Raw genomic sequence first — 6,429 nt, forward strand, 5'->3', positions numbered from 1 at the left:
GAAGGAAGTGAGCAGACAGTGAAGGATGACAAAGCAGGACTTTTTTATTAATGAAAGATTAACAGTGGAACCAAATAGGAAAAGCCATGCAAGAGTGTCACCTCAACGCAACAGTGAGAGATTTGAATTCTTGCTTTGCAACAGGATACAAACCAAGAACTTGAGGAAAATGTTAGGAGAGTTAGAGCTCTCACAGGCTGGGGGAGGGGTGGGGCTGGAGCAGCAGGTCACAGAGGGCCTGAAGCAGTAGGTACCCAGCAGAAACAACTTCCTGCCTGCAACCACAAGTTGAATCTTGGAGGTTGAGTCAGGAATCAGTCACTCTGCTGTGGCCAAGACAGAGAGGTTGAGGTAGGAAGCAGTCACCCTGCCTGCAGCTGCAGGTCTGCGAGGTCAGAGCAGGTGGTAGCCCAGGGGGTAGGGAGTCTGTCTCCAGCAGGTCTTGAGGGCACGGACAACCTTGCTTTCCATCAGGGAGCTGTGTCCCTGCTTCTCAACCTGGGGGAAATATCAGATGTCCTTCATATCAGATGTTTATATTATGATTCATAACAGTAGCAAAATTAAAAGTTTCAAAGTAGCCAGGAAATATGAGGAACTGTATTAAAGGGTCGCAGCATTAGGAAGGTTGAGAACCACTGAGCTATGTGAAAGAGTTTAACCCTTCAGAGTCTTTGAAACCCCCCCATACCCCCTCACCACGTATATGTGGGTGTGGCTGTATGCAAATTAGGCATAGAATGGGACCAATTAGGGAAGAGCTATCAATCCTGGAGGAAAGAGGGAGACCTAAACCTGCCAAAAGCGTTCTCAACCGGGTGTGGCTCCTTTCCTCCACAGAAGTGGTAGGGTAGCAAGTACAAGGAAAGGGTGCCACAGGATCGTCATGTCTGGAAGTCTGAAACAGTGTCTAGTGGCTGTGGCCGTGTTGCTGTGATGATTGTCCAAAAGACTGCTGCCATGATCTCTACCTGGAGGTGTCCTTCTGATACGGTTGGCTCCAATATAGATCACTGGGATTGTTCCATCCGTGTTCCAGGCTGTCAGATTCAGCTCTGATTCCCAGCTCTGATTATGCCTGGGGTTTTTTGTGTGGTTTCTGCACTTCCTGCTGGCTGCCCCTTCAGTAACAGTGGGGACTCCTGCTACCCCATCTACATCAGAAGACTGACCATGTGGGGAAAACCTGAGTTCCCAATATCTGAGACTTCCCCTTAATGTATTGCTCGCGGTGAGGGGACAGAGGGACAGCTCTACCCTGTCACCCTCAAGAGTGAGGAGTTTTCTTAATCTTTTAGAGATCTCGACTCAGGCAAGCTCAGCATTGGTTCCTTTGATGCCGAAAAGAATTTCAAGACTAGTCGGAAGCAAAATTGGGCTTTTAATAAAAATTGAAAGAAAGATGTTTTTTTTTTTTAAAAAAAAAAAGAGACAGAAGGTCCCAGGAAGGCCCCAAAGCTACACAGGGAAACACTGTCTCAAACCCCCACCCCCCTAAAACAGACCAAAGGTGTATCTACCAAGAGAGTGGGTGTGAGCTTCTCATAAAGGAACTGAGGTGTGTCAAAAAGTGTTTTAAACTAAAACAGTCTGTTTCAGTAGTGGTACTGGGGTTTGAACTCAGGGCCTCCTAGGTGCTAGTCAACCACTCTGTTACCAACTAGTCTACCTACCAGCCTGATTTCAAATTTTATATCTATTTATTTACTTATTTGTGTGTGTGTGTGTGTGTGTGTGTGTGTGTAGTCATGTGTGTGCCACAGCATGCCACACATAGATATCAGAGGACAACTTGTGGGAGTTGCTTCTTTTTCTACTATCAGGGGATTTTTTTTTTTGTTCCTTCCAGAGAACATTTAGTACAGAATAATGTTTTCAATGTAACTTCGTGTAACTCCCATTTGTAGCTAGGCAGCTTTGATAAAGTATTGACTCCTTCGTTCCTGGCGTTCCCCTGTTGGTGACCCACATTCTCCCCTCTAGTCTGTCTGGTGTGCATCTCCCGAGGGCTTTCCTCAGGCTGCACACACTCAGTCTGTCCCAGAAGAACTGTTTATCTTACCCTGTAAAGCCCACCCGTATTGCCCAAGGATTGGCTTTGTTGTTTGTGGTCTCACGAGGAGGAAGCCATGAGTTAGTTACCAAGCTCCTGATGTCATCTCAGTGAGTCTCGGCCGGGTCCTCTGTCTTTCTTTTTGTTTCCCTTGCCTCCGTTCAGATGGCGGGTGCCGCTTTCTCCACTGAAGTGTCTCTGGAACTCCTCTCTGGACCTCGGCTTTCCTGTGCCACCAGCCCTCCATCCCGATAGCACTTGTCTGTCTATAGCTCAAACGGTGTCTGTGTCTTGCAGAATTGCCTGATGGCTAGCTTCCCGATAAAACTGAAATTGTATCTCCTGGCCCAGAAGAGATTTACTTTCCTACCATATGATCAGCTTATTTCAGAATGCAGCAGATGCTCGCACTTCCATCCTCTTTATGAAGGCTCCTTCCCTGATTAGCCCTGCTATGTTTGATGGAAACTCCCTCCACAGGCTCACAGGCACTGTTCAGATGACTCAGGAGTGAGCGTGTGGATAGATTCTTAGGGAAGTTTTCCTTTGGAGAACTACTGAGTAAGGCGTGGCTTGAGGGCTCTGGGGGATTCTAGGGAATGTTTGCCAGTGTTGAGAATGGGTGATATTAAGTCAGGGAGGCAATGAGTGAGTGAGGGCAATAAAGAGAGAGTGTGTGATCGAGCAGCATGCGATCAGGCATTTGAGTGAGCTGTGATACATACATCGATGTCCTGAGACAGTGAGAGGAATAGCAGCCAGGCCGTTGCTGCCTGCACCTGTCTCCTTGACTCGTAAGCTTTTTGGTTGTCACCGTGTTTTGGACTCTTCTTCAATCTCCAGTCCCTGACACACAGGAGGCACTTCCCCTGACACCCTCAGAACACTGTAGCTCAGGCTGGCCTCAAGCTTGTGGCAATCACAGGACTCTGCAGGTGGAGATGGGGTTTCAAGATTCAAGACCAGCCTGACACAGCAGCAAGACCTGTCTCAAAAAACAAACAGCCAGCTGAGCGGCAGTGGCACACGCACGCCTTTAATCTCAGCACTCAGGAGGCAGAGCCAGGCAGATCTCTGTGAGTTCGAGGCCAGCCTGGTCTATAGAGCGAAATCTAGGACAGTCACCAAAACTACACAGAGAAACCCTGTCTGAAAAAAAAAAAAAAAAAAAAGCTCACGAATCTGTCTGTTTGACTGTATGCAAGTAAAACTACAGTTCTCAAATCTGAATTTCTGGCTCTACTGAATTATCTGAATTAATAAATAATAATTAATTATTCCGTACTTTAAAAAATCTTGTCTGTTTTCTATACTAGCATACACAGTGATAGCAGGATAGTGGCTGTGTAATATGGCTTTGACATGCTTCCTGTGATCCTTTCATGAGTGTGAAACATTTGAGGGTTGGCTGTTAAGGCTGGTGTATTACAACAGTGTTCTTTACTTCTAAACAAACTGATACTGTGAATTTCTCTAGAAGATAAACATTGATGGAAATATGGAAAATGCAGTTACTTTGAAGAAAAATGGCCCAAGAGGAATTTATGTGGAAAGGAAAGTGGTTTACCGCTCTGAGGTTCCCCTCACTTCCTAAAGCTGTGGGCAGCATGTCACGTTAGGGTGCTATCGTTGAATCATGGACTGGGGCTCAGCACTTGCTGCTGCCAAGCATGTTGATGGGATACTTTACATTCTCAGCCCCACATGGTGGAAGGAGAGAACTGACCCCCACAAATTGTCCCCTGACCTCCATATGCTCATGTGGTACATGCACGTGCCCTGGAAAACACACACACACACACACACACACACACACACACACACACACACACGTCTTTCTCTGTTCTGCTAGCCAGCTCCCAAAGAATGACACGGAGACCTCTTATTAATTATGAAAGCTCGGCCTATAGCTTAGGCTTGTTCCTAACTAGTCTTTATAACTTAAATTGATCCATATTTTTATTAATCTACGTTCTACCATGTGACTTTTACCTCTATCTCATTCTGTGTGTCTGACCGTGTCTGGCTGGCTTCTCTGCCTCTGTTCTTCCCAGCACCCTCTCTGTGCCTGGAAGTCCTGCCTATACTGCCTGTCTAGCTATTGGCCATTTAGCTCTTTATTAAACCAACCAGAAAGTGCTTTGACCAAGACACATCTTCACAGTGTACAAAAAGATTGTTCCACAACACACACTCCCACCTCCACACTAAATAAATAAATGTTATAAGAGATGCTTACATGGTGACTGTTGAGGACAGTCACTGCTTTGGATGCACACTGGGTTGGATTTTTAACTCAGTTATTCTCCATGGCTTAAAATCATCCAGAGATATTTTCATGCCAGCAGCTTACTTTGAGCCATGCATGAAGAGCTGGTATGCACACTGGAGATGTTTTCTTTTTGTCTTTTTGCCACACACACAGAACAATTTTTTTTTTTTTTTGAGTCTCAAAACCACCATTGGTTTATTACTAGAGCCAGTAAGCAGTCTAGGGCCCAAGCGTACCGCACCTGCTCTCACAGCAAATGCTGTGTCTGGCTGGAGCTTCAGTTTGCTTGTGTGTGAGCTGGGTGGCACATGACTGCTCTGAGCTGTCATTTAGCTGAAGGCAGAAAACATGTTACAGGATTTTCCTCTCACACATATATGTGCAGGCCTAGAGCAGGAGCAGCCCCCTCAGCCGTCTCTGCAAGCTTAGCTCTTTATCTCCTATGGAAATCCATGCACATGTTTTGCAAGGCTCCTTTGGCTCCTGACATCTCAGCAAAAAACAGAAGGTGAGAACTATTGAAAAGTGGAGCTGCTTGGTAAAGCCCAGATGGATGCTTCTGCTGAACGGCTCATGGAGACTTCTGTACCAGCTGCCCCTTTTCTTCCACTCATCTCCTCCCCTCCGGGTACGAGCGTTCTGTGCTGCTTTGGAAGTAGAAGCCTCTGCTCTGCAAGTCTGCTTATTTTGTTTTAGTCTTCTGTATTCTTAGAGTGCTATTGGCACAATCGGTTTTCTCTTATAACAAAGTACCTTAGGCCAGGCACTTTATAAAGAAAAGAAGTTGTTTAGCTCATACTTTTGGAGGGAAAAATTTCAAGATTGAGTGTCTTTATCTCACTGACCTCTGGTGAGGACATAGGTCCCAGTGGACTATGTTACATGGGAAAAAAGCAAAAAGAAAACAAACAAACAAACCAGAAATAGAGGCAGCCTCATGCAAAAGGGGGTAAGCAAGTGGGGTGGGTTTGCTTTAGTATACCCTATCTGGAGAGAACCAAGTCCCAGAAACCAGCATTAATCTTGTCTTAGAGTATATTTTCCCTCTATGACTTAATTCCCTACTACCAGGCCCCACCCCTTAAAGGTCTCACTACCCCAGCATGCCATATTAGAGACACACGCTTGGAATGCACACTTAATGCAAATCACAGTAGCTGTTGCTTGGATTCTAAGGGCTCCCTCAGGGGACAGGGTGAGAAGGTGTGGCATCAATGACACAGACACTGGGAGTCTGTTGAAGGCAAATAAGGAACTCATTGTAATAGGGTAGGCCTTATATACCCTCCTCCCAGCACCTAGTCTGTGTGGTCGTCCCTCATTGGCTGGGCAGAGACCAGGCACTCTGACAGCTCCTGTTGCTGAGCCTTCAGGCAGACTCTGCATGATCAGGAACTCTGACATTGACTAGGAACTCTGACATTGGTCTGGAACTCTGACAGAGACCAGGCACTCTGACAGCTCCTGTTGCTGGACCCTCAGGCAGACTCCAGGTTGGCTCTTAAGGAAGTATGTTATGTGCATGCCTTGGCAACTGGTCTGAGCCAATTTCCTTGACCCTATGGGCCTGTCCTCCTACAAGTAGCCATCTTTAACTCATTTCCCCAGCATCTGGCCAATGATTTCTGCTTTACTTTCTACCTACCTTTGTCTCTCCAATCCTTGTCCTATCTGTCATTAGAAAAACATGCCCTGCAGTTCTACGGAGACAAAACAAGAATTTTTGTTTTTGTTTTTGGAGACAGGGTTTGTCATGGAACTCGATGTGTAAACCAGGCTGGCCTTAAACTCAGAGATCCACCTGCCTCTGCCTTGAGTGCTGGGATCAAAGGTGTGCGCCACCACTAGCCTCAGTGCAAGAATTTTTAAAGAGAAATGTGAGTCTGGATACAGTCAGACAACACATCCTGCTCAGTATGTGGAAGTTGACTTAATTCTGCTGCCCAAGTGCTTGGGGCTGCTTCTGGAGGCTCTGCTATTTCTTCTTGTGACATCTGGATTCCCAGTGTTAACATAGCCAGGAAATAATGATGTGTTTGAATGATGGTATCGGATCAAAATGAAATTTTCCAAATCACTGGATTCTGTTCCACCATTTACTTGT

At 46.1% G+C, this 6,429-nt stretch overlaps 1 protein-coding gene across 2 annotated transcripts in view; it reads left to right on the forward strand.

Annotated features, from left to right (window-relative positions):
• The window catches only part of Carmil1 (capping protein regulator and myosin 1 linker 1), a 294,654-nt gene that overhangs the window by 133,870 nt on the left and 154,355 nt on the right, over window positions 1–6,429 (forward strand). The window lies entirely within an intron of this gene.

The sequence above is a fragment of the Peromyscus eremicus genome, chromosome 5 (genome assembly GCF_949786415.1).
Source record: "Peromyscus eremicus chromosome 5, PerEre_H2_v1, whole genome shotgun sequence".
Lineage (NCBI taxonomy): Eukaryota > Metazoa > Chordata > Mammalia > Rodentia > Cricetidae > Peromyscus > Peromyscus eremicus.